We start from the raw sequence: 14,680 nt of genomic DNA, 5'->3' as shown, positions 1-14,680 counted from the left end.
AATTTTCCAAGATTCTCAGATCTATTTGTAATTTATTAAATATATAGATCCAACGTTTCAGCTTATCTTGAAACTGCATATATGCTTGGTTTGTTTTCATTAAAAAAAATCAACACAAAGTCCTTTTACATATTATTACTATATAAGCTGAGATACTATTAATAATCTTTAATTTTTCCACTTGGGGATTGAATATTCATACACTGTGCTCAGCAATTCAGATGGCTTTAGGGTGCTTCTGCAGATAGTGGTGTTTATATGGTAAACTGAATTATGTACATAGCATTTAAAAATTTCTGACTTTTGAAAGCTTATCTGTCCCCCAAGTGTTATATGAGAGAATGTGGGTCTGTGTGGTATCACATCCCCAAAGGGTTCTGAGGCAGCAGCCTGTAACCAGAAGCTCTATAAACAGCTTCACTTCAGGTACTATTTTGCAAACAAATTTGTACCAGATTTTTAAAAATGCTTTTTAGAATTAGAATGAGATTTCAAAAATGCAAAAAAATTCTTGAATTGAAATTCTTGAATCAAAATTCCTGAATTGACTCTCTCTGCTTGACTTATTTCACTCAGCATAATCTCTTCCAGTCCTGTCCATGTTGCTACAAAAGTTGGGTATTCATCCTTTCTGATGGAGGCATAATACTCTATCCCCAGGGGTACAGGTCTGTGAATCACCAGGTTTACACACTTCACAGCACTCACCAAAGCACATACCCTCCCCAATGTCCATAATCCCACCCCCTTCTCCCAAACCCCCTCCCCCCAGCAACCCTCAGTTTGTTTTGTGAGATTAAAAGTCACTTATGGTCATATGGTTTCACTTATTTGTGGAGCATAACAAATAGCATGGAGGACATGGGGACTTAGAGTGGAGAAGGGAGTTGGGGGAAATTGGAAGGGGAGGTGAACCATGAGAGACTATGGACTCTGAAAAACAATCTGAGGGTTTTGAAGGGACGGGGGGTGGGAGGTTGGGGTACCAGGTGGTGGGTATTATAGAGGGCACGGATTGCATGGAGCACGGGGTGTGGTGCAAAAATAATGAATACTGTTATGCTGGAAAAAAAAAAAAAAAAAAAGTAAACATAGAACATGTTGCAAACTTAAAAACTAAGGGTAAATCAATAAAGCATAGTATAAGCTCCATTTAACAAATGGAGTTAGTGTCAGTTAAGTGTCCAGCTCTCAGTTTCTGCTCAGGTCTCATCTCACGGTCCTGAAATCAGGGTCCACATGGGGCTCTGTGCCCAGGGCAGAGTCTCTTTGGGTTTCTCCCTCTCTCTCCCTCTGTCCCTCCTGCTCTTGCTTACTTGCTCTCTTTCAAATAAACAAACAAAATCCTTTTTTAAAAATGAGTAATTCAAAGATCCAAATACTTGTTTTAACAGTAGTTCACATCTTTGAAGAAAAGCAAATACTTTTAGATATTTTCAAATGTAATTATTTCTAATCTGTGAAAAAAGAAACCTAAAACAGAGTACCTCCAGTAGTTAGAAATGGGGATTTGTATGGGGCACCTGGGTGGCTCAGTGGGTTAAAGCCTCTGTCTTCAGCTTGGGTCATGATCCCAGGGTCCTGGGATTGAGCCCCGCATCTTGCTGTTTGCTCAGCAGGGAGCCTGCTTCCTCCTCTCTCTCTGCCTGCCTCTCTGCCTACTTGTGATCTCTCTCTCTATGTCAAATAAATAAATAAAATCTTTTAAAAAAATTAAAAAAAAAATTCCTGAATTGAAGTTCTTGTATTTAGAATTTAAAAAATTTTTTAGAATTAGAATTAGATTTTTAAAATTCAGGAAAGAAATCACTGATTGCTACTTAGAGTGATAATCTGTATCAGTGCTGTCCAGCAGATTGCTATGCTTGCAAATTTTATTTTCCATTAGTCATATCAAGAAAATGAAGAAGAACAGAAGATATTAAATTTAATGATACCTCTAACCTAATTGGTTAGAGTGGCATTTTCCTAATTTGAACATTTATTCACATATTCATTCACCTGATATTTAATTTTTCTCTTTTGTGAGTAGCTTATGAATACTGGCCTATTTTCTATTGGGTTTCTTTTTTTAAAAATTTTATTTTTTATTTGACATGGGTGCGGGGAGGAGAGAAAAGCAGGCTCCCCGCTGAGCAAGGAGTCTAATGTGGGGCTCGATCCCAAGACCCCAGATCATGACCTAAGCTGAAGGCAGATGCTTAACTGACTGAGCATCCATTCCCCATTCCTGTCGCCCTCGGCCCGCAAGGACGACAAATGGTGCTGAGACCCGGGAAATATTAAGAAAAATAGAAAAACCTTGCAAGGGAGAAGTCCGCAGGTAAGCGGGGAAGGGACCACGATCAAAGTGGTGGGAATCTTGTACAAGACCGCAATAAGAAGTGGGGCGGCCTTAGAGCCGGGATTTAATAAGTCCGCAATAAGAAGCGGGGCGGCCTTAGAGCCGGGATTAAGCAGCGAGTATACACGGAGCAGCCATTAGGTTGGGATTCTAGTCATGGGATCTGGACTGTCAAAGTCGAGGTTAGAGGGTTCCCTAAAGGACCTTCTAAAGGCCAATGGCACGCCATTAAAAACGAAAACTGCTAGGACATTCTTGAATACAGTTGAGACAGTGGCGCCTTGGTTTCTGGACGAGGGCTTGCTAAATATCCCCCAATGGGACCAGTTAGGTGAGGATTTTAAGAAGAGGGATAAAAATAAACCATTGCCACCGGGGATGTTAGTTATATGGACTCTAGTCAGAGGGTGCCTGGGAGGATATAAGCCGAAATGTGATTCAGTTATTCAGGAGGGCGCTGAGGCACTCGAGGAAGTTAAAGAAGAATGCTCATCTCGTGCTTCAGAAAGGAGTAGTTCTAGCGAAGGGGAAGAAGAAATGTCAGGGGAGGAGCTAGAGTGGAAGTTCAAATTAAAACCAGACCCTCCCTGTTCAGCAGTGACCCCTAGTGCTCCGCCTCCTTAAAATCCCCTGGCGGGGGAGATAACATGTAAATGTCATCCCTCTGCTAATGAGGATTGGAAGACCGCATGGAGGGGGGCCAATAGCAGCTCGATTTTCCCAGTTCTAGAGGACCAAAATCATCAACGGTATCACCAGCCCTTGGAATTTAAATTAGTTAAACAATTAAAGGAAGCGGTCATGCAGTATGGCCCTCAGGCAGCATTTACTATTTCTCTAGTGGAGTCCATAGCAGGCATGAATTTAATCCCCGAAGACTGGGGGAATTTAGCAAGGGCAGCCCTCTCTGGAGGGCAATATTTGGTCTGGAAGACAGCATGGCAAGAGCATTCCCAGGATGCTGCACGGCGTAATGCCGCAGCAGGCAATCCACAATGGAATCTGGATATGCTTATGGGCATGGGGCCATACACTGGTAAACATGACCAACTGCAATACAACCCTGCCGTATACATGCAGATTGCGGCTTCCGCTACCAAAGCATGGAAAACCCTCCAGGGCAGTGGGGACTTGCAGGGTCAACTATCTAAGGTGATACAAGGACCAAATGAAGCATATGCTGATTTTGTTGCAAGATTGATGCAAACAGCTGGGAGAGTATTTGGGGATGTTGACACAGCCATGCCTCTAATTAAACAACTGGCCTAGGAGCAAGCCAATAAATGGTGTAAAGAGGCCCTTAGGCCATGGAAGGCTAAAGATTTAAGCACCTACATTAAGGTATGCAGGGATATTAATGACAGTGTTATTCAAGGACAAGTACTTGCTTCAGCCATTACTCAAGGCCTTCAGGGCATTCAGCTATCCCAACGTAAGGGCGCTAAAGGAAATTCTGGGGAATGCTACAAATGTGGAGCTCAGGGGCACTTTAAGCGAGAATGTCCTGACAGCAAGGGTCCCCCAACAGTAAAGCAACCTGGCATATGTCCTAGGTGTGGCAAGGGTACACACTGGGCGAATGAATGTCGCTCAGTAAAAGATATTCAAGGTAATCCACTACCCCCAAGGAATTCAAAAAACGGGAAATGGGGCCCATCACCCCAGGGCCCTCAAATGTATGGGGTGCTTCAACAGGTAGCCCGCACGCATTACCCGCCGACGAGCCAAGGCGGGCTACAAAAGGAAGCGCCGGATTGGACATTCACGCCACCACCAGACTTGTACTAACCCCCGAGATGGGAACCCAGGTGGTGGAATCGGATTTTAAGGGCCCACTGCCTGTGAATACTGTAGGCCTATTATTAGGGCGTAGCTCCACAGCCCTTGCTGGATTAATAGTACACCCCGGAGTAATTGATGCTGATTATACGGGAATAGTCAAAATATTAGTGTCTTCCCCTCGTGGCATTACAGTTATCAGTCCAGGTGATAAAATAGCACAAATTATAGTGTTACCAAGCTGTCATAAACTATTCCCCAACACAGAAAAATCCCGTGGACAGAGGGGTTTTGGCTCCACTGGCCCGCCCCTTGCATGTCTACAATCCTCAAGGACAGGCCATCGTGGAACGTGCCCACTTAACCATCAAACAAACTCTTTTAAAACAAAAAAGGGGGAATAGGGGACACGTTCCGGTCCCCTAAAGACAAACTAAATACAATTCTATTTATTTTAAATTTTTTGACGCTTGATAAAAACGGTCAAGCAGCAGCTGAAAGACATTCAGCCCGTATGGATTCTTCCCCCAAGCCCTTAGTTCTTTGGAAGGATATCCTTACAGGACAATGGAAAGGCCCGGATCCTGTATTAATCTGGAGCAGAGGCTCCGTTTGTGTTTTCCCACAGGACAAAGAAGTGCCGATTTGGATTCCAGAGAGATTGGTCCGGAAGGCCCCTGAGAACGAGGATGAGGACAGAGGAAGCCGTGATCCTCCTACTGTCGTGGGGGACTCTGATATTCCTAATTCCCCCGACGGCGACACGTGAATTATGGGCTATTCTGAAGGCTTGGCCCTATCCTTAACCTTTAACTAATTCTTCCTTTATCTTCCCCCCATTCTTCACTAGCTGATATACTGAGTGTTGGTTCTATTGTTCCTTTTTCTGCGCTTTGTGTTACCCCTGTAAAATTCTCTCAATTTAATAAGGCCAGCAATTCCTCCCAACAGCTCTCTTAGTTTTTGCAGGGTACTTGGTCTGACGATTTTCAAAATTTCACATGAATCCTTCTGGCTGAGATAACTTGAGTAAATAGTATGCGTGTGCAACCAGCTTCCCTTCCAGAGCTATTTCCAACATTCAGCAATATGTTCCAATTCACCAAAAATGGGCTGATACAATTGGTCATCTTGTCCTCCTCCTTATTGGCATTCTGCTTCTATTCAGAAACGTTCACCAGTGGAGAACACAGCAGCGAGAGCAGAGCTGAGCTATAGCACAAGCCCCTATGTCAATAGAGGCTGGGACATCTCCCCAGATATGGCTAAGCATGCTAGATCGGTAGTCAAAGACGGGTAAGATCAGTAGAGAAACATACCAACCTAAGACAGGACAGAGATCATCGATATCTTGTGTCTGATGACGGGTAAGCATGTTTTCTGCTACTGACGACCTAAGACAGGCACGATCTCTTTCCGCCATAAAACAAAAAAGGGGGAGATGTCGGGGACTGCCTCCGGCCGGGGAAGTCCCCGCCATTACAAGAAGGTGCTTGGCTCACTGCTAGCAAAGTACGCTGCAAGTATACAATGAACTTTCTGGTGAAGCCCGCCTAAAGGAGGACATAGTTATTGGCTGTATCAAATTTAATCAGCATAGTAACAGGACTCTCATTGGCTCTCCCCATTGCTTGACCCCTTATTGGTCACCCTGCTGTATATAAGCTAAGGAAGTTGATTAAATAAACGGAAATGAAGCATTAACACCATACCAGGCTCATTGTCGTCCTTGCGGGCCGAGGGCGACACATTCCATTAGGTTTCTGATCTTTTCTTTTCTTTTCTTTTCTTTTCTTTTTTTTTTTTTTGGTCTGAATTGCAGGGACTCCTTCTATTTCCTAGATATTATAATCCTTTATCAGCAATGTTATTGCAAACATCTTCCATGTTTCTCACTTGCCAACTTTTTCCCTGTAGTCTTTTACTAAACACAAGTTATTAAATTTAATGTAATCATAAACATTAATATTTTGCAAGTAATGTTTGCACTTTATCAGTGTTAAGAAGTCAACTATTTTGCAAGGTCACAAAAGGATTTACATATTTACTCTTTTTATTTTATAAATTTTACTTTAAAACTTAATTCACTTTAGTGAATTTTCACTTTAATTCACTTTAAATTTATTTATTTATTTTTGGTGTGAGTTTTAAATCCAACTCTGTTTTCCTTCACATACTGAGCCAAGGCTCCTAACATCATTTACTAAGCATATATCCTTTCTCCATTGAGTGGTAATGACATCCTACTACATTTTCACACTAATCTATTTCTAGAGTCTATATTCAGTTTCTGTTCTATTTGTTATCCTGTAGTTGCCCTAAAATATTTTAATGTTATATATTTATAGCATGTCATATTTTTCTAATTTTTATATTTTTTCTACTTTTATATATGCTTTTGACACTCAGAAATCTGTTCTTCTTGTACATATTTTAAAACTAATGCACTAAAAATTTTTGTATTTGTCCCCCAAATGGCCTTGGAAATTCTTTGTTAGGTCAATTCCTATATTGATATTTCAAATAGTATCCTTAGGCTTTTGGGGAAGATGGCAGAGTAGGAGGATCCCAAACTCAATTTGTCCCACAGATACACCTAGATAACACCCACATCTGTGCCTATAACCTAGAAAATGACCTGGAGATTGGCAGAAAGACTTTCCACAGCTGAACACAGAGAAGAGACCACATCAAAATGGTAGGAGGGGCAGATGTACAGTTGGGAACCAAGTTAATCTACCAGATTGTCCATGGGGGAGAGGGTCACCACAACCAGAGGAGAGGAGCAGACCCCCATGGACCTAGGCACAGGTGACACAAACTGGGAAACAAATTCCATATCTGACTTTGAAAACCAGCAAGGCTTAACATCACAAAGTTTTAGAATCAGTGGAGCTTAGCACCTGGGACTTTAACAATCAGCAGGCCAGGCTCTGAGAGAGGCAGAGGGCAATAGGAAATGGAGCCCCTGCCCTTAAAGAGACAGCACAACAAATAGCTCCACTGCAATACAGCTTAGAAGCAGCAGTTTGAAAAATGCCTGGGGTATATGGGAAGATTTATTTTGTAGTTTTAGAGACTACGCTAGAGGGGCAGGGATCTTTAGGAGACTTCTCCAAGAACAAAAGAACCGGCAGGCACCATTTCCCTCCTCTGACCCCAGCCTAGATACATGTGCACTTGTAGCAACCAGCATAGGATAAATACTCCATTTAGCTTGCTAACGGAGTGACCCACCCTTTCTAATCTGATCTCAGTTAAGAGTCCATCCAAAATGGTGCCAGAAGCATGGCATTGTGCAAACAACTAACAGGGGTCAGTACCATTCTAAAGTAACTCCTGGGGGCACCAGTGGCTTAATGCCTCTGCCTTCGGCTCGGGTCATGATTCCAGGGTCCTGGGATAGAGCCCTGCATAGGGCTCTCTGCTCAGCAGGGAGCCTGCTTCTTTCTCTGCCTGCCTCTCTGCCTACTTGTCATCTCTCTCTCTCTCTCTGTCAAATAAATAAATTAAAAAAAAAAAAGTAATTCCTTCTCCAGGGAGAGGGGAATACAATCACTTGCACCATTTTGGCTGTGACCCCAACTGTGGACTGGGAACAGACATATGGTCTGACTTCAAGCCTACCCACCAGTGAAAGCCTCCCATAGGACAATGTAGAGAGGGTATCCTGAAGTTAGGTAGGATCACATCTCTCGCAAATTCCTGGTCTGATCCAACTCAAGTTTAAGGCAGTCTAGGACAACATAGAAACCAAACCCTGACCACAACAGGCAAATAGAGCCACTGAAGATGACTTAACTGAAGGCAAATGTGACTCAGCCACAAAAGTAGGGCACAGAAAACACACAAAAGAGATACCTCTGACCCTCCAGGTTTTGGTGAACAGGAAGCATTGCATTACAGGGCACCACAGGACCTCTTCTTCATAAGGCCATTACTTGCAAAAGCCGGAGATGTAGCTCACTTTCCTAACACATAGAAACAGACCCATAGAGTCACACAAAACAAGACAGAGGATATGACCCAAATGAAAGAATAGGACAAAATTATGGCAGGAGAGCTAAATGAAATGGAGACAAATAATATGTCTTATTGAGAATTTAAAGTAATGGTTATAAAGATTTCCACTGGACTTGAGAAAAGAGTGAAGATCTCACCTCTGTGAGATCCCCCACAAAAAGATAGAAAACATAAAAGAGAACCAATCACAGATGAAGAACTCAGTAACTGAAATTAAAAATACACTAGAGGAAATAAACAGCCTATGGGAAGCAGATAAATGAATCAGTGACTTGGAGGACAGTGTAATAGAGATCAATTAAGCTCAACAGGAGAAAAAAAAAGATTACTAGAAAAAAGAGAATAGATTAAGGAAACTCAACAACACCATCAAAGGTAACAACACTCACTTTATAGGGACCCCAGAAAGAGAAGAGAGAAAAGGGGACAGAAAATGCATTTGAAGATCTGAAAGCTGAAACTTCCCTAATCTGGGAAAGAAAACAGAAATCTAGACCGAGGAGGCACAGAAAGCCTCCAATAAAGTCAAGTTAAGGAGGGTCCCCACCAAGACACATTGTAATTAAAATAGCAAAAAGTAGTGAGAAAGAGAATTTTTAGAAAAGAGAAAAGAAAGCAGTAACATACAAGGGAAACTCCAGAAGTCTACCAGCTGATTTTTCAGCAGTAACTTTGTAGGCCAGAAAGGAGTGGCATGATATATTCAAAGAGCTGAAAGAGAAAACCTGCAACCAAGGATAATCTATCCAGCAAGGCTATCATTCAGAACACAAGAAGAGATAGAGCTTACTAGACAAAAAAAAGATAAAAAATAAAAAAAAAAAAAGGAGTTTGTCACCACTCAATCAGCCCTATAAGAAATGTTCAAGGGTATTATAGGAGTGGAAAAGAAAGACTAGCAGGAATAAGAAAAGTAGGAAGAACAAAAGCAGGAAAACTAAGTATATCTATAAAGAACAGTCAAGGGATTCACAAAATAAAAGGATGTAAATTATGACATTATATACCTAAAATGTTAGGAGAAAAAGTAAAAATTTAGTGCTTTCAGAATAAACATAAGCAAACATAAGCAATCATCAACCTAATATAAAGTATTATATGCATAAGATGTTGTATATAAATCTAATGGTAATCACAAATCAAAAACTGGTAATAGATATTAAAAAAAAAAAGAAACCAAGTATATAAAAAAAAAAGCCAGCAAAATGAGAAGAGAGAAGAGAAATGAGAGAAGAGAAGAAATAAACAGAGAACTACAAAAACAACTGTAAAACAAGTAGCAAAATGGTGATAAGTACATATCTACCAATAATTACTTTGAGTGTAAATGGACTAAATGCCCCAATAAAAAGACATAGAATACCAGAATGGATAAAAAAGAAAAACCAATGGGGCACCTGGGTGGCTCAGTGGGTTAAAGCGTCTCCCTTCAGCTCAGTCATGACCCCAGGGTCCTGGGATTGAGTCCCATGTTGGGCTCTCTGCTCAGCGGGGAGCCTGCTTTCCCCTCTTTCTCTGCCTATCTCTCTGCCTACTTGTGATCTCTGTCTGTCAAATTAATAAACAAAATCTTAAAAAAAAAAAAAGACCCACAAAATACTGCCAAGAGAAGATCTAAAGACACATGCAGACTGAAAGTAAAGTGATAAGAATTCATAATGCACATGGAAATGAAAAGAAAGTCAGGATAGCAATACATATATCAGGTAAGTAGACTTTAAAACTAAGACAGTAAGGGCACTACATAATCATAAAGGGAACAATCCAACAAGAAGATGTAACAATTGTAAATATTTATGCACCCAACATGGGAATACCCATACACATAAAGCAACTATTAACCAACATAAAGGAAGAAATCAATAATAATACAACACTACTAGAGGAATTTAACTACCACTTACATCAATGGAATAATCACCCAAACAGAAAGTCAATAAGGAAACACTGGCTTTGAAGGAAACATTGGACTAAAAGATATATTCAAAACATCCCATTCTAAAAAGGCAGAGTACATGTTCTTTTCAAGTGTTCATGGAAGACTGTCTAAGAAATCACATATTAATTCTTTGATTCTTCTCCTGGGGATAAAAATACATGTTTATAAAAAATAAAAAATTAAAAAAAAAAGAAATCACATATTAAGCCACAAAAGAAGTCCCAACAAATTTCAAAAGATTGAAGTCATACCATGCATCTTTTCCAACCACAACGTTGCTGCATCTTAGGGAAGGTTATAGCAATACAAGCCTACATCAAGAAGCAAGAAAAATCTCAAACAATAAAACCTTATACCTAAAGGAGCTATAAAAAGAACAAAGAAATCCCAAACCAGCAAGAGAAAGAAATAATATAGATTAGAGCAGAAATAAATGAAATAGAAACTAAAATAATAATAATAAATAATAATAATGATAATAATAAAACAGATGAATGAAACTAGTAGCTGGGTCTGTAAAAAATCAACAAAATTGAAAAATCTCTACCAGACTCATCAAAGAGAGAGAGAGAGTAACTCAAATAAACAAAATCAGAAATGAAAAAGGAGAATTAACAACCGACAGCACAAAACCACAAAGGATTATAGGAAACTATTGGGAAAAATTAAATGCCAACAAGTTAGGTAATCTAGAAGAAATGGATAAATTCCTAGAAACATATAACCTCCCAAAATGGGATCAAGAAGAAATGGGAAATTTGACAGAAAATCAGTAGAAATGAACTTGAATCAGATTCTGGACTCCAGGAACCAAACTGAGAGTTATAGAAGGGAGGGGCATGTGGGGATGTGGTAACTGGGTGCTCTATATTAAGGAGGGCACGTGTGGTGGTGAACACTGGGTGTTACATGCAACTAATGAATTATTGAACACTACATTAAAAACTAATAATGTACTATATGCTAGCTAATTGAACACACACCAAAAAAAAATGAAAAAACAAAACTCCCAACAAACAAAAGTCCAGGATCAGATGGCTTCACAGATGAAGTCCACCAAATATTTAAAGAGTTAATACCTATTCTCAAACTATTCCAAAGAACAGAAGGGAAAGGAAAACCTCAAAATACATTTCATGAAGGCTGCATTACCCTCTTATCAAAACCAGGTAAAGACTCCACTAAAAATGATAACTATATATATCTCTGATGAACATGGATGCAAAAAAATACTAGCAAACTGAACCCAAAAGCACATTTAAAAATTGTTCATAACTGGGGCACCTGGGTGGGGCAGTCAGTTAAGCATCTGACTCTTAGTTTTGGTTCAGGTTGTGATCTCAGGATTATGAGATTGAGCCCCAAGTTGGGCTCCATAGTCAAGGAGTCCCACTCCCTGCTCTCTCTTTCTCTCTTAAAATAAATAAATCTTTAAAAAATATTTTATCACAATCAAGTGGGATTTATTCCTGGGGTGCAAGGGTGGTTCAATATTCACATACCAATCAACATGATACATCATATTATTAAGAGAAAAGATTAAAATCGTATGATCATTTCAACATATGCAGAAAGGGTATTTGACAACGTATAACAAAATATAACATCCATTCATGATAAAAAGCCTCAACTAGGTAGGATTAGAGAGAATATATCTGAATGTAATAAAGACTTTACATGAAAAACATCATATTGAAACATGAAAAACTGAGGACTTTTCCGTTAAGACCAGGATCAAGACAAGGATGTCTACTCTCACCACTTTTATTCAACATAGTACTGGGAGATCTAGCCATAACAATCAGACAACAAAAAGAAATAAAAGGGATTCAAATTAGGTAAGGAAGAAGTAAACTTTCTCTGTTTGTAGACAACATGATAGTATATATATAAAAAACCCTAAGGATTCCACCGAGAAACTACTTGAACTGATAAATGAATTCAGTAAAGTCTCAGGATACAAAATCAATATACAGAAATTCATTACATTTCTATACACTAATAATGAAGTAGCAGAAAGAGAAATTAAGAAAACAATCCCATTTATAATTGCTCCCAAAATAATAAAATACCTACGAATAAAGTTATTTAGGAGGTGAAAGACCTGCACTCTGAAAGCTATAAAATGCTAATGAAAGAAACTAAAGATAACACAAACAAATGGAAAGTATGGATTCAGACGACAAATTGTTAAAATGTCAATATTACCTAAAGCATTCAACAGATTTAATACAATTCCTATCAAACTACAAGCTTCATTTTCACAGAACTAGAACAAATAATCCTAAAATTTGTATGGAACCACAAAAGACCCCAAACAGCCAAAGCAACCCTGAAAAAGAAGAATAGAGCCAAAGGTATCACAATTCTAGGGTAGTAATCAAAACATATGGTACTGGCTCAAAAATAGAAACATAGATCAATGCAACAGAATAGTGAGCCCCAAAATAGACCCACCTTTTATGGCCAATTAATATTCAGCAAAGAAGGCAAGCATATGCATTGGGGAAAATAAATCTCTTTAAGGAGTGGCATTGGGAAAACTAGACAGCTATATGAAAAAAAAAATAAAAAGAATAAAACTGGACCATACACAAAAATAGACTCAAACCAGATTAAAGACCTAAATGTAAAACCCGACACCATAAAAATCCTAGACTAGATCACAGGCAGTAAATTCTTTGACATTAGCTATAGCAACAGTTCTCTACATATGTCTCCTGAGGCAAAAGCAAAAATAAACTATTCAGACTACATCAAAATAAAAAGCTTCTACATGGGGGCACTTGCGTGGCTCCCTCGATTGAGTGCCCAACTCTTCGTTTTGGCTCAGGTCATGATGTCAGAGGCATGAGATTGAGCCCTGTTTGACATTTTCTCTCTCCTTCATTCTCTGCCCCTCCTCATCCTTGCATGTACTCGCTCGCTAAAAATTTAACAAATAACATTCTTAAAAAAAAAGGATTTTGCACAGTGAAGGAAACAATCAACAGAACTAAAAGACAATGTATTGATTGATAAAAAATCCATGCAAATAACATATCTGATAAGGGATTAGTATCTAAAATATATAAAGATCTTAAACAACTCAACATTAAAACAAATAATGCAGTTAAATAAATGGGCAGAAGACATGAATAAACATTTCTTTTTTTTTTAATGACACTATCACCTGCATTGCCTACATTTCAGTGTTCTTTTTTTTTTTTTTAAAGATTTTATTTACTTATTTGACACAGAGAGAGAGAGAGCACAAGTAAGTAGAGTAGCAGGCAGAGAGAGAAGCAGGCTCCCTGCTGAGCAGAGAGCCCCATGTGGGGCTCCATCCCAGGATCCTGGGATCATGACCTGAGCGAAAGGCAGACATTTAACCAACTGAGCCACCCAGGCACCCACAAATAAACATTTCTCCAAAGACATACATATGGACTACATATACATGAAAAGATGCTTAGCATTACTAATTATCAAATCAAATCAAAACCATAATGAGATATCCCCTCACACCTGTCAGGATGATTAAAATAAGAAAAAAAAACACAATAAAGCAAATGTTGGCAAGGATACGGACAAAACGGAACCTTAGTGCACTGTTTGTGGGAATGCAAACTGGTGCAGTCATTGTGGCAAAACAGTATAGAGGTTCCTCAAAAAATTAAAATAAAATTACCAGATCTAGAATATATGATCTAGAATATGTGATCCAGCAACTCTACTACTGAGTATTTACCCAAAGAGTACAAAAAAATTAATTTAAAAATATATATGAACCCTTATATTTATTGCAACATTATTTATAATAGCCAGATTACAGAAGAAGTCAAGTGTCCATCAGTTGAATGGATAAAGATGTGATACATACATATATATATATATACATACATACACACACACACAATGGAATATTACTTAGCCATATTAAGAATGAAATCTTGGGGCGTCTGGGTGGCTCAGTTGTTAAGCATCTGCCTTTGGCTCAGGTAATGATCTCAAGGTCCTGGGACAGAGCTCCCATGGGGCTCCCTGCTCAGCGGGAGGCCTGCTTCTCCCTCCCCTACTCTCACTGCTTGTGTTCCCTCTCTTACTGTCTCTTTCTCCCTACCAAATAAATAAATAAATAAAATCTAAAAACAAAAAAGCAAACAAACAAACAAACAAAAAAAGAATGAAATCTTGCCATTTGCAACAGCATGGATGGATCTAGAAGGTATAATACTAAGTGAAATAAGTCAGTCTGAGAAAGACAAATACCATACGCTTTCATTCATATGAGGAACTTAAGAAACAAAACAAATGAACAAAGAATAAAGAGACAAACTGAAAAACACACTCTTAATTATAGAGGACAAACTGGTGGTTGGTGGAGGGGAGGTGGATAGAGGGATGGGTGAAATAGGTGAAGGGGTTTAAGAGTAGATGTATCATGATGAGCACTGACTAATGTTAGAATTATTGAATCATTTTATTGTACACTTGAAAGTAATATAACACTGAAACTTAATCATACTAAAATTTTTAAAAATTAAAATTATTTAATAAAAATAAAATAGCATATTTTCATATCTATAGTTATTCTATGCAGATGTGTGGTATGA

Source organism: Mustela erminea, chromosome 1 (genome assembly GCF_009829155.1).
Source record: "Mustela erminea isolate mMusErm1 chromosome 1, mMusErm1.Pri, whole genome shotgun sequence".
NCBI lineage: Eukaryota > Metazoa > Chordata > Mammalia > Carnivora > Mustelidae > Mustela > Mustela erminea.
Note: the sequence above shows the minus strand (reverse complement) of the source record.